Below are 25,762 nucleotides of genomic sequence, written 5' to 3'. Positions count from 1 at the left end.
AAATCTATTAAATTAAGGAATGTTATTTACCTGGAAAAACTTATTACAATGGGAAATCACTAGATTGTTCACTGTTGGCTTACCTAGCAATGGTGCTGGGACGCCACAACGACCTAAAATAGAATTGGGTCATGACATTATTATAATCCATCAGGACTAAGTTGCAATTTTAGTCACCAATTTTTAGTTAATGCACCCCTAATAACCCGACAATCCCCCGTATGGAGCCACCATCATTTCGTCTGGTATGTACTCTTGAGTCACCACTCCTCCGAGTACGACAAGATGAATTGAGACAAGACTCACGTCTAAGTCCCACTAAGTTGGTGAGGAAACTAAATTCCAAGACAGATGCTTTTGCGAGTGCCTGTCTGTGAATACTGAAACTGTTCTTATACCAGAGACACATGTCATATAAATCTTACTAGGAATATCAATATAAAATTGGACAAAGTTACAATTTCTGTCCTATAAAACATGTTTACCTATACTCAAAATAACATCCTTTCGTACAAGAGAAACAAACGAGGGAAATAATTGAAATATTATTGGGAATATCAACATGCAATCTGGACTAAGCTGCAATTCCAATCCCAGACTACCATAAATGGATACTTAGAGTAGAAACTCAACACACAGTAGAAATCCACTTGCAGAATTCCATGACCCAAAAATTACAAACACAATATATTAAGTTAACGCCTTTGAATCAGCTTTCAGTTGCCAAGGCTCAAAACTCCTGTTCAGATCTCTCTTTTCCTCGAGGATATTGAGCCATCACGATCAAATCACATTGCAAGATGCCAACCACAGCGGTGTCAGTGTCAGGTTTCACTTGTAGAATGGCCTCAATAACAATCACCTTTCCATTGTCTAGTAGAGCCTTGTAGCAGTTCTTTAGCAACTTGAGGTTGTGACTATCACTCCAGTCGTGATGAATCCACTTCATTAAGAAACAAACAAGTATTAGTCATTGTGGCACATTATTTTAGTGGAGAAAAAACTACTAGTTGGTTTCTTTTCATCTGTCTAAGCTTTGGTAGGACGAATTACATAGTACATGTATTGATGCGAGGTAGCAGGTACCCAATAGAATAAGTCGAGGCCCATGCAAGCTAACTGAGACACCGTTCTCACACGCATGCAACCTAACTCAGACACCATCCTCATAAAGTAGAAGTCGTTTTGGCACGTTATTACTCCCCCTTCCCAAACCCCCATCCCGTGTTCCAAACTAATAAAACTAGACTTATTTGTTGGTTTTGGAAATAAACCGTGAATATTACCATAACAAATAAAAACTTACTACGAACTATGAGCATCTAGAATTCTAGACCACCTTCTAGGAAGGATGCCCAGAACAGCTAGACCTCAGGAAGAAAAAGAACAGCCAACACCAACAAATATCTTGTGCTACTTCTAACGATTAGTTCCTCCACATCCAAATATTAGTCATTTTGGTAAACTGAATTTGTTTTAAAATTATTTGACATTTCACAAAAGAGAAGCCCTTTATTACTTCTTTCTGCTAAGCCTATTCGACTCCTTAAAGATTTGGACGCACCTTCATAAAAATCGCATCTCCTTCTGGAACACTTTCAAACAAATCTCCCCTGACATGTTCCACCCCTGCAATATTATGATCACAAACTTAATTCAAGTTAAGAATTGATTGTATATGTAGAAGAAAATCTTATATCAGTCGATAAAGCTCTACCATTTTAGATAATGTTTAATTCAGTTTGATGTAATTACATAATCGTGTAATATAACATTACTATGACTAGAGGCGGATCCAGGATTTCATGAGAAGGAGTGTACTGTTATGAAGAGGTGGATCTAGAATTTACATTTGAGGGTTTAACTTTAGTCTCTTACCATGATCCCACTACACATTTGAAATTATTGGTTCAAAATTATATTCTTATTGAAATTTTAGTGATTTTCACACATATATGTATACTCCGTGCCGAAAATATGGCTGGCCGAAGTGGAATTTAAACCGCCAATTTTACATATAGAGGCACACCCAACAATAATTGCACCATAGAAATCTTTACGCACGGGTGCATGCACATATATTTAAGTAATTTTGAACAAATATAACTTTGTTATACATAGTTTAGAGAGTGGAGCCTGAGTTCACGTGAACCAATATCCCTTAACCTGGATACGCCTCTGACTACGACATACTTCTTTTATGTCTACGTTATGAAGCTGAATGCTATAATAGGAGTAATATTTAGCATTTCAATGCATATAAGCTCAGGTAAATATCTAACGATATTTCATGATGTGAATTAAGTAAATTTAACTAGTGTTGGACCAGATTGTCAAAGTAAAATAAACAATAAAACAAGAATGAGATCAAGGTACCAGGATAGGGTGGGGGTTTGTTTGAACAACATGTGGCAAATCAAAATTAATGCCCTTAACTGTAGAGTATTTAGATGCAATCATCTTGAGGTTAATTCCAAGACCACCTCCAACATTAACCAAAGATTTAAGGTTCTCAAAACCTTTGTAATTTTCAAGTATTTTTGTCATGACTACAGTTGTGTGATTGATCATCGCCTTGTTGAAAACATCATTGAATTTTGGGTCCGATTTTGAATATTCTTTTTTTTGGTCAAAAGAAAAACATATATTATAGATAAAAGGCACTAGTACATCAAAGTGGAGGCAATCCAGGCATCATAGTAGCTAGAATAGAAGACATAGTAGAAACAGGTGTCCCCGCATGGGCAACACTACTAGGTTCTAAGGTAGAAGTAGATACTACATTAGTATTACAAACACTAGTTATAGTAGGGAGCAGTTGTGTTGAAACAGATACAAGTCTCCATTGTTGATTGCCATGTTGATCTTGCTGTAGATAAGGTAAAACAAAAGGTGGTGGTTGCGCAAAAAGTGTGCAGGGAGACTCTCCATTCCTGGATCCATATTAAGCTAAACTGTCCGGAACACAATTATACTCTCGATATATATGCTGGATGGGTGGGCTACCCAGCTGTAAAAGTAACAACCTGCAATCATTGATAATGTTAGTGTAATGTATGGAAGATATTTGAAACATACCAACGAGTTGTTATGCGTCTGTTTCAATCACAAGTGGTGTCAAATGCTTTTGCAACGCTATTTTCAATCCCATGAGGAGTGCAAATAGCTCTGTTTGTATGCTTCTGCCTTGTTTTGATTTTCCCGCAAAGCCCATAACCCAGCTGCCTTGCTGGCTTTGAAATACTCCACCAATACCATATTGGTTATGGGAACAAGAACTAGAGCCATCTATGTTTAGTTTATAGTAATTTTCAACTGGTGGGTGCCATTTAATATATAGAGGAATGGATTTGCAATCTTTTTTTTTTTTTCTGCTTGTGCTTGGTTAAGTAGTAATATTCTGTAGTAGTATTAATGAGCACTTGAATATTTAGAGGAAGTCGTTTGTTTTCCAACCTATGTTTGTTATGTAACATCCAGATACGCCATAGGGCAAGTGGTATGAATATAGTAGAAGGGATGTGATAGGGTTTGGGTGGATGACGCGTATGAATAATATCATACAACCAAGTAACAGAATCCATTGGAGATGAAGTAGTGCATGAAATTGGTAGTGATAAATTAAGGTGGTTCCATAACTGGATTGCATTAGGGCAGCTGAATAATATGTGTTGCATTGTTTCAGGTGCCAAATGGCACTGTGTACATATGGATGATGCTAAAATACCTAAACGGGAAAGATATTCAGCAGTGGAAAGTTTATTATGAGAAATTAACCAAATAAAGAAGGATATTTTTGGAGGAGTATTCAAATTCCAAATCCAATTATAAGAAGGTGTTTGACTGGTATTAGGGTTAAGTGATGCATAACAAGACTTGACAGAGAAGATGCCATCTGAGTTAATAGACCAAAAAATATGATCAAAGTATGTTGTTGAGAGAGGCATGTATATGTCTTTGATGCTTTGCTCAACTTGATATGGTAATATAAAAGGCAAGTTTTCCAAGTGCCAAGTCTGATTATAGTAGTAATTTGAAACTACTTTTTTCTCTTCATATTTAGGGAATGGGCCAGTAATACAGTTATGGAGTGTGAAATTTGGTTTAATCCAAGGATCAGACCAGAAATGCACATGTTTGCCATTTGTAATGTTCCATTGATACCTAACCGACAAAACAACCAACCCTGCATTATGTTTCTCCAAGCAGGTGAGACACGTTTTTTTATAAGATTTTTTGGATGTAGATATATATTCAACAATACTTGCGCCCATAATTGATTAGGATTTTGGAAAAGACGCCATGCAAGACTTGCGTGTAATAATTTATTCTTAATGGAGAGATTTTGAATGCCCAATCCACCTTGGTGTATTGGTTGGGTTACAGTATTCCACTTTATAACATGTAATTTTTTCTTTTGCGAAGTTGTGCCCCAAAGAAAGTTCCTTTGATATTGAGTAAGAGAAGAAATTATAGTGGCAGGTATTGTGTTATATTGCATATGATGGTTTGGTAGCTGATTAAGGGTAGAGCGAATGAGTGGTATTCTACCTGCTTTGGATAAGAATTTTGTTTTCCAACCGCAAGCTTATTCTTGAAATTATCTAGCAAAAATTGGTAATCTCTTTTTGAAGGTGATTTTGTGAAGATTGGAAATCCCAAAGACCTTCCAAAGGTTTTCTTTTCCTTCATATGAAATAGTTGAAGGACTGTTTGTCTAGTTGGGACTGGACAGTTTTTTGAGAAGAAAATATTGGATTTCTGAAAATTTATAGTTGGCCTGAGTGAGTAGTAAAGTTAGCAAGAGTACGCACAATTGAATCACACGTAGTAGAAGTAATTTTTGCTGTGAGGATGATGTCATTAGCAAAAAATAGGTGAGAAAGTTTAGGGCCCCTTTTAGCAAGGGTGATGGGTTGCCAAGAGCGATAATCAACTGCCGTGTGAATTGTGCGCGAGAGCATTTCAAGACAAAGGATAAACAGATAAGGAGATAATTGGTCTCCTTGTCTTAGGCCTCCGGTAGGTAGGAAAAATTCAGATGGGTTACCATTCATAATTATGGTTGTAGATGTAGTAGTAATACAAGACATAACTAATTGAGTAAAATTAGGAGGAAATTGAAGGGTAACAAGAGTGTAGTAAATGAAAGACCATTCCATTTTATCAAAAGCTTTTTCAAGATCTAAGTTTATAAACATATTATAATTGGCACCTCTCATTTTTGGAATCCTGTGATTATTTCTTGAACTATAAGTGCATTATCTACAGCTCGTCGATTTTTCTGAAAGCTAGATTGAGTAGGATTGATAAGATATTCCAGTAGTGGTTTAAGCCTATTAACTATATTTTTTATAGTAAACTTATAAATGGTATTACAAAGACTGATAGGTCGATATTGGTAAATAGAGGAAATGTTGGCCGAAGAATAGGTGAAGTTTTGAAGATTGACAGAAGAACTCAGTCATGGACCAGGTCCATCTTGTGAAGCACAGTCATGATCAATCTATACATGTGAGATGCACGTGAAGGAGATAAGGACTACTGATCAAGCAGCAATATCTCCTGACCTGATCGAAAAGGTTGCATATTAGATAAGGGGAGAAAGTCTCCTTATATGAAGAGAACACAATCCAGGATGAAGATAGTGTTAGAGTTTGAGAACATCATGAACTCTTCTACGATAGAAGAGCAGCAATTGATTCCTAATCAAACTCTGATCACTAACCTATTAAATGACAATTATTGTTCTCTTTTACAGGGATTGCACATATGCAAAAGTTAAACTAAATTGAGAGCAGAAGAGCAAGGCGATTTTGCAAGCAATTTATGTGTGATTTAAGTGTGCACTCCTGAAGCTACTTGAACGAGATAGAAGAACCAGTTACATTGTGTTTATCTTTTATTCTAGTTCAATTGTGGTAGGTGATTTAAAATTGTACCTTTCAGCTTTCATAGAAGCAATTTTATTAGGTACCTAGAGTGTTCAAGTTATAGCTAACTTGAAGTTGTCGCAACAGTTGAGGCTGTGTGCTACAACGGGATTAGAGTTAATCCTTAGGTTTACAAGAGTTTTGTAAATGTTGTTTTGGCTCAGTGAATTTAGTGAAAGTTTGGAAAAATCCTACTGAGTAGTAGGTCGTAGTTTTTTCACCTTTTGAGCCAGGTGTTTTCCACGTAAAAATCTCTAATTTCTCAATTTTTAGTATCTGTTATTCCGCAAACAGTAGTAGTTGAAACACCTAGAAGAACCAGGTTCTTCTATAGAGTAGTTAAGCGAAAATTGGGTACCACACAAATCACCCCCCCCCCCCTCTTGTGTGGTATTGACTCTTAAAATATCAATTGGTATCAGAGCGGGTTATCCTTGAAGAGGCTAACACCTTAGGAAAAGATCAAAATGAGTGCACCACCTGAAAACTAGGAAGGGCAATCCACTGCTAGGCCTCCACTCTTTAATGGTCGGTACTATTCTTGGTGGAAGAACAGGATGTCACATCATAGGAGAACACTATGAACTCTGGGATATAGTCACTGATGGTCCTCTAGCAACTACAAAGAAGAATGCTGAAGGTGTGGATGTGCCAAAGACAAGAGCCGACTGCACTGCTGAAGATCTGAAGAAATGGGAGAAGAATGCCAAGGCCAAGAAATGGCTTGTGTGTGGACTGGGTCCAGACGAGTACAGCAGGATGCAAAGGAAATATGGGACACTTTACAAGTGGCTCATGAAGGAACTCCTCAAGTAAAGAGATCAAGAGGAACACTACTTTATTCTCAATATGAGAACTTTAGTACGAAGGAAGGAGAATCTATCCAGGAGATGTACACAAGGTTCACAACACTAACAAATGAACATAAATCTCTTGGGAGAATTATCCTTGAAGAAGATAAGGTTGAAAAAATCTTGACAAGAGTCTTACCTGTGACTTGAGAAAGCAAAATCACTGCTATTCAGGAATCAAAGAACATTGCTACTCTCAAGCTGGATGACCTGATTGGAAACCTCACTGCCTATCAACTGAGAAGGCAAACCATTAAAATGGATACACCTAAGAAGGTTCAGATCTGGAAGATGATGAAATGGCCATGATCATAAGAGATTTCAGAAAGTACCTGATGAGAGGAAATAGTTTTTCAAGAGGTACAACCTTCAACAAACCAAGGGTTCCTGAGAAACAGACCAATGAGGGTTGCTACAAATGTGGTAAGACTGATCACATGATCAAGAACTGTCCTCAATAGGAAATTGAGTGGGAGAAGGAAAGGGCTGAACGAAGGAACATGAAGAAGGAATAGGTCCAACCCAAAAGGAACAAAGGATCAACAAAGGCTATGGTTGCTGCTTGGGGAGAAACATCAGATGAGGACTTAGAAGATGACGCTGGAGATGAACAACCACTTATGGCTCTCGGAGAATCAGATGATGAACAAGAGGTAAGTGTCCTTCATCTCAAAGAAAAGATTAAATTCCTGTCTAAAGAAAGGTTGTCTGAACTACTGCTAGACTTCATTGATGAGTCTGAGATAATTAACAATGAGAAGGAAGATATGTCTAGGGAATGTGTGATCCTAAAAGCCAAGTGCAAAAGTCTATAATCTAGGGCTAATGAGAGTGATAGTAAAAATATTGAGTTGAAGAACCAGGTTCTTGAACATGACACCAGTGTCCTAGAACTTAGGTCTGAGAACGTAAAACTGAAACTAGGAAGAGGTAAATGGAAAGCTGATCACACTCAACTCACCCTAGAAGAAAATTTAGGAAAAATGAAGGATGAGTTGTACAGGAAGGATGAGCAGATAAAAATCTTAAAAGAATATCTAGGGAAGGTAAAAAATGAACTAGACAGAACTTGCAAATGGAACAAGGCTTCTGATGCACTTTCCTGGCTACAAGAACATCACAGTACCAACAAAAGAGGACTTGGCTATGGGACTCAAGCACCTAAGTGGGATCCTAAAAGCAAGTACCTCACTCTTCGTGAGAACAAAATCTGTACACACTGTGGGAAGACTGGCCATTACAAAAATGAATGTAATGCAAAAGAAAAGGCCAGTCAAAAGAACAAAGCTTTTGTTCAAAAGTAAAATAGGCTGCCTGGGTGGGCCAAAAGAAATTTGATTTACCCCTCTGCCTATAGAAAGGGACCCAAACTAGTTTGGGTTCCTAAGATTAACCCTTGATTTCTTTTTGTAGGTCCAAGTGAAGGGAAGTAGCCAAATATGGTACATGGATAGTGGCCGCTCAAAACATATGACTGGAAGCAAGAACCAGTTCCTTTCACTTGAGGACTTAAAGAGAGGTAATGTCTCCTTTGGTAATGGGAAGAAAGGTGAGATTATTGGGGTTGGAAAGGTAGGTGAGACAGACTCACACTCCATTGAGAATGTCTACTTAATAGATGGCTTGAAATACAGCCTGATCAGTGTGTCACAACTGTGTGACAGAGGTAACCTTGTAGCATTCACCTCTACCAAATGCTTTGTGATTAACCTAACCACTGAAAAGATTGTTTTGTAGGGAAAAAGAGTTAACAATATTTACACTGTAGATTTGTCTACTCTTTCAGAAAATGAACTCACCTGCCTAAGTGTGTTGGATAATGATCCCATCCTGTGGCACAAAAGACTTTGTCATGCTAGTCTAAATCAGCTAAACAAATTAGTCTCTAAGGACTTGGTGATAGGGCTACCTAACATCAAGTTCAAGGAAGACAAAGTTTGTGAGGCCTGTGCAAGGGGGAAGCAGGTAAGATCGTCCTTCAAAAGCAAGAAAATGGTAACCACAACCAAGACGTTGGAACTGGTTCATATGGATCTCTGTGGTCCAATAAGAACCTTGAGCAGATGTGGAAAGAAATATGTGATGGTACTTGTTGATGATTATTCTAGATTTTACCTGGGTACTATTTCTAACATCTAAAGATGAATCAGTTGACATGTTTACTGCTTTTGTTAGAAAAATTCAAAAACAACTAGGTAATCAACTTGCATCCATTAGGTCTGATCATGGAACTGAATTTGAAAATGTTAAGCTTGTTAAATTCTGTGATGAGCATGGTATAGGTCATAACTTCTCTGCCCCTAGGACTCCCCAACAACATGGAGTAGTTGAAAGAAAGAACAGGACTCTTGAAGACATGGCTAGGACTATGCTTCTTTCTAGTAAACTGCCCCACAGCTCCTGCGCAGAGGCTGTAAACACTGCATGTTACATTATCAATAGATGTATGACTAGACCTCTTGTAGCGAAGACTCCTATGAGTTACTTAAAGGGAGAAAATCAAATATATCCCATCTTAGGGCATTTGGATGCAAGTGCTTTGTGCACAATAATGGAAAAGACTCCCTAGGTAAGTTTGATCTCAGAAGTGATGAGGGAGTATTCTTGGGATATTCTTCACATAGAAAAGTATATAAAGTGTTCAATAAAAGAACTTTGTGTGTAGAAGAAACTGTGCATGTAGTGTTTGATGAAACTAACATTCTTTCTGAGAGACATGAACATGAAGATGAAGCCATTGGACTGGTAAAGGACTTGACTGAAGTCTCATCACAAGTTAAAGTGGCACCAAAAGAAGGAACAGGTGATGGAACATGTTCTTCCATCCAGGGCAACCTGACAGGGGGAACTAATCAAAGAGGATTTGAAACTAATTCCCTCAAAGAACCTGTTCATGACCCTATTCCTCAGCAACAGAACATGGGAGAAACATCTAACAGAAATCAGTTGGTTGTGAAACCTCACAAGTATCAAGGTTCTCATGCTATTGAGAACATAATCACTGATCCAACATCTGGAGTCAAAACTAGATCACAATTAAAGAATCTGTGTGCTTTTGATGCTTCCTATCTATTATTGAACCTAAAAATATTGTTGAGGCTTTGCAGGATGCAGATTGGGTGAATGCAATGCAAGATGAACTCAATCAGTTCGAGAGAAGTCATGTTTGGCATCTAGTTCCAAGACCCAAGGACAGAACAGTCATTGGCACGAAATGGGTCTTCAGAAACAATCTTGATGAAGATGGAACAGTTACAAGAAACAAGGCAAGACTGGTGGTCCAAGGTTACAGCCAAGAGGAGGGTATAGATTATGATGAGACCTTTGCTCCAGTTGCAAGACTAGAGGCAATAAGACTCCTCATAGCCTAGCAGCACACATGGAATTCACTCTCCATCAGATGGATGACAAAAGTGCCTTCCTGAATGGCTACCTAAAAGAATAAGTGTTTGTGAAACAACCTCCAGGGTTTGAAAGCAAGGAATGTCCTGATCATGTGTACAAATTAGACAAGGCTCTCTATGGACTCAAGCAGGCTCCTAGAGCATGGTATGAATGATTTTCCAAATTCCTACTTGAACATGGCTATAAAAGAGGTAAAATTGACAGTACCCTATTCTTAAGGGATAAAGATAAGGATCTCCTTGTGGTACAAATATATGTTGATGACATAATATTTGGGGCCACCACTGATAAACTAAGCAAGGATTTTGCAAAATTAGTGGGGAGTGAGTTTGAAATGAGTATGATGGGTGAGCTTAATTTTTTCTTAGGCTTACAGATCAAACAAAGCCCAAAAGGAACCATGATCCATCAGCAGAAGTATGCAAAAGAGCTGATTAAAAAGTTTAAAATGGATGAATCAAAGGAAATAGACAGCCACATTGCAACTGCCACAAAATTAGACATTGATGAACCTAGTTCATCAGTTGATCAGAAGTTATATAGGGGTATGATTGGTTCACTCTTGTATCTTACTGCTAGCAGACCTGACATTGTTTTCAGTGTAGGGCTTTGTGCTCGCTTTCAGGCTAATCCAAAAGAGTCTCACTTGACTGCTGTCAAGAGGATACTAAGATATTCGAAAGGCACTACTGATCTGTGTCTTTGGTATCCCAGAGGGAGTAATTTCAATCTAGTAGGATATGCTGATGCTGATTATGCTGGTTTCCTTGTGGATAGGAAAAATACCTCAGGCATGGCTCACTTTCTTGGTTCATGTCTTGTATCATGGGCCACTAAAAAGCAAAATTCAGTGGCCTTATCCACTGCTGAGGCTGAGTATGTTGCTGCTGCATCTTGTTATGCTCAATTGCTATGGATCAAACAGCAGCTGATAGATTTTGGTATTAAAATTTGTTGCATTACTATATTCTTTGATAACACTAGTGCTATAAGTATGACAAAGAACCATGTTCATCATAAGAGGAGTAAGCACATAGATGTTAGACACCACTTCTGAAGAGATAACTATGAGAAAGGATTGATCTCCATAGAATTTTGTGCTACTGATAAACAAATTACTGACATCTTTACTAAAGCACTGAGTAGAGAAAACTTTGAGAGGAACAGGATGGAATTAGGGATGATTAAGATCACCTAATATGTCTAGCTCAGAATGCACATTGAAAAAAATATGAAAAATAATTGAAAATGAAAAAAAAAATGGCTAGGAACTTTGAACTTGTGTAAATATCTAGATTAATTCTTACTCAGCTTCATACTTTAATTAGTATACTCCTGTGACATGTGTTTATATGACTCACTGATCTCTTACAAAAATTTTCTATTATGGCATTTGAGGCATGTTCAAGAGAGTTCTAAATGAAGAACCTGGTTCATCAGTATGGGTTTATATGAAAGCTAAGGTATGTTTTCTATACTATGCACAATTAGAAAGATTAATATTTCAATCATGAGCAGAAGTCCTATAAATGTTCAATTCCTAGAAAAATCTATCCGTTAGCATTAAGCCAGTTTCGTCCGCCTAGAACTCTAAACCGTAAATTTTGCCTAATATCTAGGGAAGCCAAATCGATCATTCAAAATCTGGAATTTCAGGTTGATTAGACCTCTAATTGACCACTGCAAAAGGCTGTCGTTACTTATTAAATGTGTAATTTTCTTTAAATACACATCACTTCTCCTGCCTTCATCATATGTTCAAACCGTCAAAAACTCTTCTTCACCTTCACTTACCCTCTTTTCAAAAAATTCCCAAATTCTCACAAGAAACCAACGACCATGTCTAACCCACAAGACAATCCTGGAACTCCTCCACCACCATCTCCCTCAAATTCATCCTCAACTACTCCACCCAGTGAATCTCCAAAACCTAGACTACGTAGGGTGAAAATGCTGGCTCGAAAGACTGTAGCATCTGGGCCTCTGAGGAAGGCATTAAATGAAAGGTTGAAAGCAAGCCAAGCTCAAAACTCATATTCCAGTTCTGATTCTGAATCCCATCAATCCGCTACTGAGGGGGAAGGACATGGGTCATCTGACTCTAAAAAGACACAAGAATCCCTTTCTAAGGTAGGTTCATCTGTGACTGAAAAATTAGAGACTAGGTTTGTTCTGGTTGGACCCATTAGGGATGTTGAATTGCCTGAGAAACAAAGGAGTGGAGGTAAAAAGAAATTTGAAAAAGAAAAAGAGAGAGAGGGTGCATGTGGTGAAGAGAGGGGAATTGGGAAAGGAGTAGTACCTGCTATCTGTGGGGTTGAACAGGAAAGGGTAGAAGAGAGTGGCATGAAGTCAGGGGAAGTGGTTCTAGGGAAGCTGCTGAGGGGTTGGTTCATCTGAGCACACAAAGAGATGAACCTGTTTCATCTGCTGAAGAAACCCTAGTAGACCTGCTGAAAAAGGTTGAGGCAAGCTATGACCCAAAGAAACGAAAAACTTCCACAACAAAAGCCCCAAATGTTCCCAAGCCTTCCAAGAAAAGAAAAGTTTTATCCCAACACCTACTGTCTCTTCATTGCCTAAGGGTAGAGCCACAAGAAGTAGGGTGAAACAGAGTGAATCTGAGTTACAAAGGGCTTTAGATGCAAGTAAGAAAAAGAAAATGGATAAAAGAAAGGGAAAGATTGCAGAATCCTCAAAGGCTTTTGAGGAAGAGGAGATGGAACTGGTCCATCAAGAAAGGGGTACTTCAGTAGAGGTTTCTACCCCCAAGCCCAAAAAGCCCAAGACTTCCTCCAAGAAGTCTTGTACTGTGTCTGAGGCTATTGAACCTACACTAACCAGAAGGACAAGATCTGCAGTGAAAACAAAACAATCAAAGATTTCTGATGATGATGACTGGAGTGGAGAAGAAAAAGAAAATGATTCAGAGAAGGAATAGGATAAGCTTGCCATGTTTGGCAGAAGAAATTTTTTAAAGGTTAGACTGTTGAAGGACCTGGTGGAACCAGGAATAATAAGATTGGTAGATGCTTTAGCTGCTCAGGGATAGAAGGACATGGTCCTTCAGATGGATGGTAGGCTAGCCAGGAATGAACTGATTGAATTTATGGCAAATGCTGTGGTCAAGAAAGGCATTGTTAGCAGCCTGTTGAAAGGAGTCCAAGTGCAGTTTGATGCACCGAAATTGGGAGAAATTATGGACATACCCTCTGAATGGTTTGATGACTATACAAGGCAAAGGTGGCCATGCCTGGACTCCCTCCCTACTGCTCTTGAGATCACCAGGACGTTTTGTGATTCAAAAGATGTGAATGAAGCCAGGGCTGTGCAGAAAAGTGAAATGAGGCCTGAAGACAAGGTTGTGTTTGAATTTGTCAACAAGTGCTTATTGCCCAGACAGGAGAGAAGGCACACTGCAAACTACATGGATTTGGTTCTTATGGAGTGTCTGGAAAGAGGAAAGCAAATCAACTGGCCTGCCTTCATTATCAAGCTGCTAGACAGGGTCATAAATGGCTCCAAGGCTCATGCTACTCCATATGGCTTTATTCTAACCACAGTTCTGGACAGGCTCAATGTGCCTATGAAGAAATGGGAAATGGCCTCGAGCAAGGAATATTTTGGCATCAACACTCTTCTTACTTGTGACTATCCAGTCAATGCCATCCCAAATGAACCTGGTTCATCCCAGAAGGCACCCATCAATAGCAAAGTTAGGGCTCTGGTCAGGAATGTGCAGCCAAAGATGCTGAAATCGCTAGGCTCAAGGCTCGTTTGGTTGAAGTGGAAACTGAGAGGGATGGTCTCAGATCTGAGCTTGCCAAAGAAAAGGAGAAGAATGATGGAATTCTTCAGAACATGCTGAATCTTCTCCAAACCCAAACCCCACCCTCCAGTTCCTCCAAGCCTTAGGACTCCTAGCTCCTGTCCCCTGAACTTGCCTAGTACCTCAGTGACCCAAATTAGGGATTTTTCTATCTTTTTGTTTTTGCTCGTGGTTTGAATGTTTTTCTTTCTTTTTGTGGATTGTAGGTGGCAACATATCTCTATCAATGATAACTACTATTTTTTTCCTCTTGTTAAATGATTAGTTTGTCCTTGATAGTTTAAATATGTTTGTTTGATTACTGATGATTGCACCATGATTGCACTTGCAGTTGCCCCAGTGTCCATGAGTACTTATTAAAATCTGGAATTCACACTTTGTATGCAAATTTTCAATGATGCCAAAAGGGGGAAGAGACATTGTGCTTTACACATTCTGAAATAAGTGATATTTATAACCTAATTAACCTGGTCCTTGATGATAAGTGAATTTTCTAAAGATTAGTATTGATGGTTAAGCTGAGTTCTTACAGGTTCCACATCAGTAAAAAGCACAGAGTTTGTCATCATCAAAAAGGGGGAATTTGTTGGCCCAAGAATAGGTGATGTTTTGAAGATTGACAAAAGAACTCAGTCATGGACCAGGTCCATCTTGTGAAGCACATTCATGATCAATCTATACATGTGAGATGCACGTGAAGGAGATAAGGACTACTGATCAAGCAGCAATATCCCCTGATCTGATCGAAAAGGTTGCATATTAGATAAGGGGAGAAAGTCTCCTTATATGAAGAGAACACAATCCAGGATGAAGATACTGTTAGAGTTTGAGAACATCATGAACTCTTCTACGATAGAAGAGCAGCAATTGAGTCCTAATCAAACTCTGATCACTAACCTATTAAATGACAGTTATTGTTCTCTTTTACAGGGATTGCACATACGCAGAAGTTAAACTAAATTGAGAGCAAAAGAGCAAGGCGATTTTGCAAGTAATTTATGTGTGATTTAAGTGTGCACTCCTGAAGCTACTTGAACGAGTAGAAGAACCAGTTACATTGTGTTTATCTTTTATTCTAGTTCAATTGTAGTAGGTGATTTAAAATTTTACCTTTTAGCTTTAATAAAAGCAATTGTATTAGGTACCTAGAGTGTTCAAGCTATAGCTAATTTTAAGTTGTCGCAACAGTTGAGGTTGTGTGCTACAACGGGATTAGAGTTAATCCTTAGGTTTACAAGAGTTTTGTGAATGCTGTTTTGGCTCAGTGATTTTAGTGGAAGTTTGGGAAAATCCTACTGAGTAGTAGGTCGTTGTTTTTTCACCTTTTGAGCCAGGTGTTTTCCACGTAAAAATCTCAGTGTTCTTTATTTTCAGTATCTGTTATTCCGCAAACAGTAGTAGTTGGAACACCTAGAAGAACCAGGTTCTTCTATAGAGTAGTTAAGCGAAAATTGGGTACCACAAAAATCACCCCCCTCTTGTGTGGTATTGACGCTTAAAATATCAGGAAGCATGTGTAGTCTTAGGGATTAGGCAAATTAGATTGTTATTTATGTTAGGGTCAATCTTATGGTTTTGGAAAACCTTATGGCAAAAGTATTTTACTGAATTACCAACGATATGCCAATATTTTTTATAAAAGAAGGGGTGTAGTCCATCAGGACCTGGTGCCTTGAATGATTTAAAGGATTTTAAAGCAGTGATGATTTCATGATCTTGGAGAGGTTTAGTTAAGGAATTTTGTTCCTGCAGTGTAAGAACATTGGAAGGTTGGAGTAAATGATTCCGAGTGGAGCAATTTTTTTGAGTTGTAAAGAGAGATTGATAATAAGTGGTAATATTTAATTTAATAATATGTGGGTCTGTGATCCAATTGCCCCCTTGATCTTGTAGAGCAGTTATACGATTAAGTCTACAACGATTTAAAGTGGATAGATGGAAAAATTTCGTATTTGCATCTCCATCATTTAACCAGTTAATACGGGACTTGAGTTTCCAAAATTCCTCTTCAAGTTTTAAGATCATATTGAAGTCATATTTTAATTGACTTTCCAAATTTTTTATGAAAGCACTAGTAGGATAATTAGAAGAAGACTGGATACCCCCTAAACGAGCCAAAATTTTTTGGTTACGTGTAAAGGTATTTTCAAAAGTAGAATGATTCCAATCTTGTACAATTTCAGTGAAATTTTCAATTGCGGGTAGCAAGTGCATATGATTATGCCATGCTTGTTGGATTATGGAAGGAAAGGCAGGATGTGTAGCCTAGATGGTTTCAAAACCAAAAACTTTTTGGCGAGGGAGAGGGCAGTGTTGAAGTTCTAGTTAGAGCGGGCAGTGGTCAGAATGTGTTCGTGGTAAATGTGTGACAAGTGCATTAGGGTAAAGCTTAAGCCAGTCATAATTTGCTAAAAAGCGATCAATATGTTCAAGAATATTATGGCGATTATGACGACCGTTTGTCCAAGTATAACGACTACCTTTATAGCCTAAATCAGTAAAATGACAGTAATTGATGCAGTCTATTAACTTATTTGACCGTGAAATATTAATCTGATTACCACCATTGAAATATTAATCAAGCATTATGTGTATTTGACCGATAATATTTCACGGTGGTAATCTGACCGTGAAATATTAATCAAGCATTAGTGATTTCATTAAAATCCCCCCTATAATCCAAGGCCCCTTATAATTATCATGCATACACATAATATTAGTCCAAAGAATGTGTCTATTATCTAAATCATTACTTGCATAAATTGCAGTAAATAGCCACGTTAAAGGAGAGGGGTGTACATGGATGTGACAGTGTATCTCTTGGCGTGTGGATGCCACTAATTCGACTGTGAGTGCATCACTAAACCATAAAACTGCTATACCCCCCTGACTGACCAATAGCAGCTTCCTCAAGTAGTCCTGTGAAATTGAACTCCTCTTTCAAATGCTGATGATCCTGGCAATGTGTTTCCAAGAGTACAACCAAAGAAGGGCGATTGTAGTCTAGTAAGGACCGAAAATTACGTCTAAAATCTGCAGACTGGGCTCCTCTACAATTCCATATGATAAAATTCATATGAGTATCATTTGGGGTAAGCAGTGGACTGCTCTGTTGGTTTCTCACTGCATAAGTTCTCTCCCCTGGTCTTAGACGTAGGGTTGGCATGAGTAACATTGCATATTTGCCTACGTCTGGATTGGTGGTTGGTCTGATGCGGAGTGAAGTTGTTATTAGATTTGAGGGACAACGAATGTAAATTTTTCTTTCGTACTCCTCTTTCTGGACAAAGACTTTGATGGCATCGAGCCATGCATGCACTGGCCGTGTCTCCCTGTTGTAGAGTACCGTTGCTTCGAGTTCTTCTTGAAATAGCCTGTTTTGTTCTGCTTGATTGTGAGGGTGTGGTGGGGACGGTGGTGGGGATAGAAGAGTGGGTGTAAGGGGTTCCAGTATTGGAGTGTGCTCCTGTGGGAATGAGTAGGGTTGTATCCATGGTGTTGTTGGAGTTTGGAGAGGAGGTGGGTAAAAGGCCATCTGTAGGTAGTGTGGATGAAGTTGGGTAGGGTCCCAGAAGGGGCTTGGTAGCTGGAGAGGATGATATCGTGCCAGGTATGGACTTTGCATCATAGACCAGTGGTACCGGCCATAGAGTTCCGTCCCTAGAGTCATTCCCTCCATGACTATTTGCGCAAGGTCCACTGGGTTGTTGATTAGGATCGTTACCTCCTGATGATTCACTTCCATGGTGAATGTTAGAGCATGGTTCTGTAAGGCAATCTCTAATGAGGATGATGGCTCTGTCACTGCATATTGTGTTTGAGCAGTGTAGATTATTGTGTTGAGTTCCATAAGTAGATGTGGGGGTGGGAGAGAGTATGGATTGAGAAGGTGAGTAAGACGATGAATGTTCTGTGACCTGGGAGATTCGGAGTGCCTTAGAAGGTGATTGGCATTATCTTTTGTAGTTAAAGGACTGGATAAGGGATGAGGCCTAGACTGTATAGAAATTGGAGATTGATTTAACAAGGAGGGTGTTGAAGTGGTGGAATTTGACGGTGGAGTATGATGAAGAGAAAGATTTTGATGTAGAGGTAATGGAGTAGGAGTAGGTGTTGTATCTTGTAGAATGGTTTGCATGGGAGATTTAGTGTTGTGGCGTGAGGAGGAGGGAAAACCAACCTTGGAATTAGAATTGTGATGATTAGGTCGGTTGTTAGCTAGGGTTTGTAGGGGTGTGGTGCAGGATTGGGGTATTGGTGGTGAGAATGTTTGCATGTGGGTTTGGGTGTCGTGTCCATTTTCATGGGAATGGATAGGTATTGGAGATTGTTTAATTTGTGACTGGAACGTAGGGGTAAGGTAATATGTTAGTGGCGGGGGATTAATTAAAGGGCTAACTATATTATGTAAATCAAGTGTTACATTATCTAATAAAAGGTCAAGTTTATTAGTACTGGAAATATTTGACATGGCACCTTGATTAATTAACCAGTAGAAATGGAGTCATTAGTAGGAATATTAGTTTGTGACGAGTTAAGATTATTAAGAGAATTATTAAGCAAAAGCTTGTTAGGGTTATTAATAATATTTTTTGGCTTCACCTGCTTACCTGGAAATTGAGAACTTGAAGAAGCAACAGCCACTGTTGTCGTTGATTTCGTTGGAGATTTCAAAGGAAAATGTACAATCTTCCATTCGTCATTAGTAGACTGGGTGGGTGGAAGGGTAGTTGTAGTGGGTTGTGTGAGGGTGATATAAGAACATTTTGTCTGATTATGCCCAAGTCGGCCACATTTAATACAAAGCATATTTAAACCTTCCTAAAGGATAGTTTGTTTATGGCTACCGATAAAAAGATGTGTTTTTAACATGCTGATCCAATGGTACCTCCACACATAATCGTGCATATCTGCCTCTTGTTGTTGTGGAGGTACATGCATCAACTGTAAGAATTTTGCCAATCTTATTCCCCAGCCTTTGCAGTAGTTGAATATCGTAAAATTCAATGGGGAGTTCAGGCAAACATAGCCATAGTGCTGAAGATGTAATTTTTGTTTCAGAGGCCATAAATTTTGGTTCCCATTGCCGGACAGAGAGAAAATGGTTCAAGATGAACCAAGGTCCACCATGCAAAGCATGAATTTTATTTTCCTCCTTTTGGAATTTGAGAAGGAAAAAGTCTGATCCTAGATCAATTAAAGGAATGTTTTCAGTTGGCCTCCATTGGGCATACATTTTTTGCCGAAGAAGTTGGTGTTCAACCTTTCTGCCAAAAACTTTGACAATAACAACATGCTTCTATGGTGCATAAAGCCTTGTTTTTTCTTCGAGTATTAATGGGATGAAGTTTGAAGGATCAGTAGGTGCCTCTGTTTCTTCATGGATATCGAAACTAGGGGTAATGGAGGAGGTGGTGTTATTTAGGGAGGATATACTGTTATGTGAGAGGAGTATGGAGGTAGGATTTTGCAGTGCAATCTCCTGGGTGTGTATTGGGAGCAGGGGAGTCAATATTCATGGTAGTATCAGTAGGGATATCTGATGGCTTAGGTGGTATGGAAGATGAAGGTGCATATAGTTTAGAGTTCATAGTACTGCCTAGCAAAGTTACGACTAAGGAATAGACAAAGGTCGTGTTGTACTTTCCTGTCAATGCTAACAGCTTGTTCCTTTCCTTTGCTGTCTCAGTCAGATCTGAAATTCATAACATTCTGTTTTTGGGTTGAATATTCAAATGTATGTACACCATGTTCCCTATCAAATGGAACTCCTCCTTCCATCTTTTAATTTAAACCTATAATTTAATAATAGAAAGAGAGTCATATATGATCTAATTTTGTCGTGCCTCTTTAATATAAGAAAAAGAGATTAATATACTTTTAACATAGTTTTCGACTTTGTATTTTATTTTCTTTAAACATTATTTCACATCATATATTTGGTGAGAAGTTGGTCAAATTGTGTCACGTAACAAACACCACACATGATATATAAGCTTTTACACTAGAGAATAATAAATAAAAATAATAGGACCAACATCTACGAGAAGTATTTAGTACAACATAGATTTCCTCAACTCCTACCTACGATTAAACAAAATTAAAGTCAATCTAAGAATTTAATTTATCTAAATGGCTTATGAATTAGTTAAGTTAATCATTGTTAGCTTTTTATCTATAGATGTATTTCCTTATTCTGGTGCCGTCGCTTAAAACATTTTTTTAGCTATCATCTTGAAAGTATATATCTAATGGCTTCGACGCCTTAATAATGCTCCAATGTTTGGTAGTCAATTTATACTATGTTTAGTTGACGGTATAAATTTATCCCATGATAATTTTATACGATCAACCAAACGTAGTATAAATTTAGTCTCAAACTTAATTGTGATATCTCATCTTATTTCACCTCCCACAATACTTACCAGCTGTTAATGAATACTTTATCTTGAAGCAAAGCCAAAAGTGGCCCCATTGATGCACCATCTTCATCTCTAACAAAGAATTTTCCCACTTGTGACAAACTATACACTCTTTTCGATCCACCATTTTCTTCCTCAATAATGGAACAAGTAAACAATGAGTAACTAGCCAAGACAAAAAGCATCCTATCTGACATAGTAGCTGCATCAGGATTCTTGCAGTTTGGAATTGGAGTAACAATTTGAGAAGCTGAAAGTTTAGTGTCATTAGCTTTGGCTAATATTTCAAAAACATTCAATTGGACTGTTGAATGCAATACAAAGAGGAGGACTGAAGATGTCAATAGTTGCATGGCATATGTGCAGTTACGCTCTTCTTCTGTTTATGTTGGTATTTGGCTTTTGGTTGAGGATTCCATAGCTAAAAATCTAGAGACAAGAATTAGCTAAAAGAGTTGTAATGTAATTTACTCTTGTAGTGTTTTCCTGTTAGAGTGTTTTTGTTAGGCTTTTTATAAGTATTAGTTGTGACTTTGGTTAAGAATTGTCATATTGGTTGAAGTCTGTGTGGTTCTCTTTCGTTTATTATCCAATTGCACAGTAGCGTGTCTAGTTATTTCTTTCTCTTTTGAATGTTTGACCGATAATTAGTTGTATCTTTTCATGTTACTAATTAATTTCACTTTTTAAGGATATTTTTTATAGTTATTTTTTAACCTTAGGCCATATTTCATCTTATAAATTAGCTTATGAGGTGATGATTACTTAGAACATATGAGAAACAACAATTATATATTCTATTACACACCTAGCATTGAACATTTGGAGCCGTCCCTCCGGAGACATCTGATAAGATTGGAATGAACATGAATTTGGAGCTTGGACGATATTACAAGAGTATTATGAACCCTACTGTGATGACCCGAAAGGTCATCTTATGTTTTAGAACTCAATTCCGCGCTTTCAAGCCTTAAAAAATCTCATTTTTACCCTTCTCAGTTTGCATGCGCAGTCCGGCGTGTTTCCGGAAAGCTTTTCTGTTAAAATTTTTGCCTAAAACTTCACTTGAGTTGACTTCGGTTAATATTTTTGGTAAGCGAACCCGGATTCGTGTTTCGACGGTCCCGGTGGGTCCGTATCGTAATTTGGTACTTGTGCGTAAGCCCGGAATCGAAATCGGAAGTCTCTAGATCGAGATATCGGACTTATGCTAAAATTTGGAAGTTAAAGACTTAATGAAATGGAGATGTTTGACCAAGATTTGACTTTTTCGATATCGGGACCGTACTCTGGTTCCGGAATCCGGTATAGATCCAATACCGTATTTATGACTTGTCAGTGATATTTGGTGAGAAACGGAGTTGGTTTGACATGATTCGGACGTCCGGTTGAGAAAATAAAAATTTTAAAGTGTTCTTGAGAATTCATTTGATTTGGTGTTAAATTTGTAGTTCTAGGTGTTGTTTTGGCAATCTTATTGCGCGAACAAGTTCGTATGATGTTTTAAGACTCGTGTGCATGTTTGGCTTGGAGCCCCGAGTGTTCGGACCAGTATTGGATAGTCTACAGAGTGAATTTTGGACTTAGAGATGTTGCTGGTGTTCCAGTTCTAGTGTTAGCCTCTCATCTCGCATTTGCGAAATCAGAGTTCGCATTTGCGAGCATGACAGCTTCACATTTGCGAGCTACTCATCGCAAATGCGAAGAGTAGCTGGGCCAGGTAGTCCTCGCAATTGCGAGAAAAGCTTTGGATTTGCGAAGTGAGACCGGGGAGGGCATCATCGCAAATGCGATCATTTCTGTCGCAATTACGAAGTGGGATGTTCGCATTTGCGAACAAACCTTCGCATTTTAGAAGGCAGTAGAGATTAGAAGGACTTCGCATTTGCGAAGCTCAGGTCACAAATGCGACACGTGCAGTTGTACAAAACTTAACTTAGACGGGATTTTTCACTCTCTTCAAAATTTCAAAACCTAAAACCTTATAGGCGATGTTTCCTAGACCATTTCTTCTCCAAAACATTGGTAAGTGATTCTAACTCATTTTCTTTCAATCTTTCACTCATTTTACAAGATTTTAACTTAAAATATAATGTTTTCATGGTGGAATTGGGAATTTTTGGGTAGAAACTAGGGATTTTGCAATTTTGGGATTTAGACCTCAAATTGAGTACGGATTCCAAGACCAATTGTATATCCGGGCTCAGGAGTGAATGGGTAATCGGATTTTGGTCCGAATTTCAGGTTTGAACCAAGCGGGCCCAGGTGTTGACTTTTGTTGACTTTTTCAGAAATAGCCTAAATTAATTTGTTTGCAATCGTGGGTAGTTCCTAAGGCTTAAATTGAATCGTTTGGTTGCTAATTTGCTAGATTCTATTGGTTCGGAGGCTTGTTTGAAGGGAAAAGTTGTGGTTGAGCTTTGAGTTTGGCCGTTGGAGCGAGGTAAGTGTTGGGTTAACCTTGGCTTGAGTAATTAGGTCTTGTTTGCCTATTTGCTACGTGTTTGATTGTTGAGTACAATGTATAGGTGAGGTGACGAGTACCTATGAGTTGTTGTCGAGTCATAGCGTATGAGTGGATCTTATTCTTGTAATTGTTGCTCTCTTGATCATGTTGTCCATGCTTAGACTAGCTACTCGTTATGTTGAGCATTCTTATCATGTTTACGGACCTTGGTATTGATTAAGTATTGATTCAAAGTTGAGGTTGGTATGGTGGCACCAAATATTAAAGTGAGACTTGTTATTGTCATTTCTATCTCCCTATTATTATTGTTCGTTGTTTTGGTGAGGGAGAGTGTTAATGTATGATGGATAATGTCGTGCCATATTTTGTGAGTGATAATGCACGAAGGGTGATGTCGTGCCATATTGTGAGTGTTAATGCACGAAGGGTGATGTCGTGCCAGGTTATGAGAGATGTTAATGCATGAAGGCTAATGCCGTGCCGTTTCACTTGTTTCGTATGGTTAGGTTGAGAGTAGACACACGAAGGGTGATGCCGTGCAGTTTCCTTTACCGTGCTTACTTGTTTCTATTTGTTTAAGGCATATTGGTTGATCAAGTCCTTATCACTGCTTTGATTCTTTATCATGTGATCCCCTCAGCATGTCCCCCTCGTAATATTACTTGTCTCATTTCTGTTATTGGTATGTATATATTGTTATACTGCACAGGTTTGTTTCATGATGTCTTGTCCTAGCCTCGTCACTACTTCGCCGAGGTTATACTCGACACTTATAGTACCTGGGGTCGATTGTACCAATACTGCACTCTACACTTTCTGTGCAGATTTTGGTACTGGACCGAGTTGATCTAGAGCTTAGCTGCCAGCTTCATCTGATCGGAGACCCAATGTAGTCCTATTGGCGTCTGCAGGCCCTGGCATCCCCTTCTATACATTCTCTTTGTTGTTTCTTTTGTATCGAAAACAGTTCTATTTCCTTCAGGCATACTACTTGTAGTTAAATCTTAGAAGTTCGTGGATTGTGACTCCAGATTATGGGTAGTTGTGTATATATAAATTGCAATAAAAATAGTAAGTCTGAATGTAGCATTCGGGCATTGAGTATCTAGTACTTTCAATGCGGAGCATAAATATACATATGTAAATTGCAATAAATAGTAAGTCTGAACTTATAATTTTATGAATACTAGTTCTCAAGTACGCGCGTTGCGCGTCTATACCATCCTCATCAATAAGTATCCAGTATTAAGAAATTACTTAAATATTATATTATAAAATAGAAGTTAAAGAAAAAAGTTTAAGTTCTTAAAAAAAATAATTATTGATCTTATTTAGCTAACTTAGCAAAACAAGAAATTATGCCCCATATAAGCACTCAATCATCTTAGTCAACTTAAATTCATTTCATGTTATATATTATTATTATTGCTTCAATTTTACAAATTACTGTTTAATTTTTAGTTTCACAGGAATACACAATCCTTGAAAATTTTAGAGAGATTTTTTTTGTTTTTTTTTTTGTAATATTTGTTTGGAAGGTATATGTTCTTAAGTCCAATCTAGAAGACACAAATAAGGTCAGCTAACTCATAGAAGACGCTTTTTTCCTCATTAAGAAGCAAACTCTTTTATTACTTTAATCAATAATAAATATGTATACGGTCAAAATCATGTGCCCCCGATTTTGTAGGCTCGAGGGGTCGCGTTAAGAACAAGGTCAATATGGACCGATCTCGAGCCTGAAGGAAGAGTATGAAGGTCGAAAATCAAAGTACTCGATGAACACCGGGGCCGAGTATGATCAACCTCGAGATAATACCGTCATGGTTTTATAGCAGAAAGAGCGAGATTGCTGTGGTGGCCCTAAGATCACGACGTGAATTCCGAAACAGATTTGTACTAGGCGGTTAGAAAGCTGTATAATAAGATTTCCTACTACAATTAGAATTGTACCTTATTTAGGATTCCCTTACTATATTAAGGGGACCCCAATCATTTGAAAGGACCATCAATCATTGAGAAGAGAATATACATTTTCACTTTCTTGCCTACTGTTCATCTAAATCTTCTTATTATTATTTTTTGTTCTTGTTGCTCTTGTACCTCGAGGTCGCCCTTGCTCGAGGTCGAGGTCAGCTTACACGCCTGGTTTGATTTGCCTTACTCTTAAATTTATTCATTAGATGTCTTGTTTATCAATTAGTATTGGATTAAATCACATATATTTAAAACCACAAAAAAAATTTAATTGTTACTCGGATTTTAGGGTAAACAGTTTGACGCCCACCGTGGGGCTAAAGATAATAGTGATTATTTCGGTACTGATTCTAATAACACACGTTATTTTCACACTTGTTCTTGTCAAGAATTCTTGTTCTCATGGAGAAAACAACAATGTACTTGCCCCGGGATCCGGTGTGCCACCGACTAACCCTGGGGAAGTGCCGATTGTGGAACCAGTCGATGTTAGTTCACACATCGCTTTGAATGCGGATTTAGGCGCAGACCTTGGAGGAAGTGTACGTAGGGAAGTCCAGTCCGGTGGCCAAGGACCACAGGGTATAGTAGATGGGGGAGTTAGCCTCCATGTAATATTCGAGATGCTACAAGCTCAACAGGTTGCTATCGCTCAACTCCAAAGTCAGCATAAAACTCCAAGTGTGGTCGAACCAGAAATCCTCGCCGTACTGAGCTGGTGCCAGAAAGATCGAAAGGTAGTGGCTCGGGGACTGATCCCCCGATTATGAGGATGCTCGAGGAGCTCACGAAAAGAATCGAGTCAGGGGAGAAATAGATTAATGATAATGACAAAAAAGTGGAGACGTATAACTCCTGTGTTGATCAAACACCGGGGG

General features: G+C 38.4%; 1 pseudogene; it reads right to left on the bottom strand.

The window, feature by feature from the left end:
* Window positions 629-20,953, bottom strand: LOC109231546 (annotated as a pseudogene).

This window comes from Nicotiana attenuata, chromosome 8 (assembly GCF_001879085.1).
Source record: "Nicotiana attenuata strain UT chromosome 8, NIATTr2, whole genome shotgun sequence".
Lineage (NCBI taxonomy): Eukaryota > Viridiplantae > Streptophyta > Magnoliopsida > Solanales > Solanaceae > Nicotiana > Nicotiana attenuata.
Note: the sequence above shows the minus strand (reverse complement) of the source record. Positions and strands in the feature narration are given on the sequence as shown.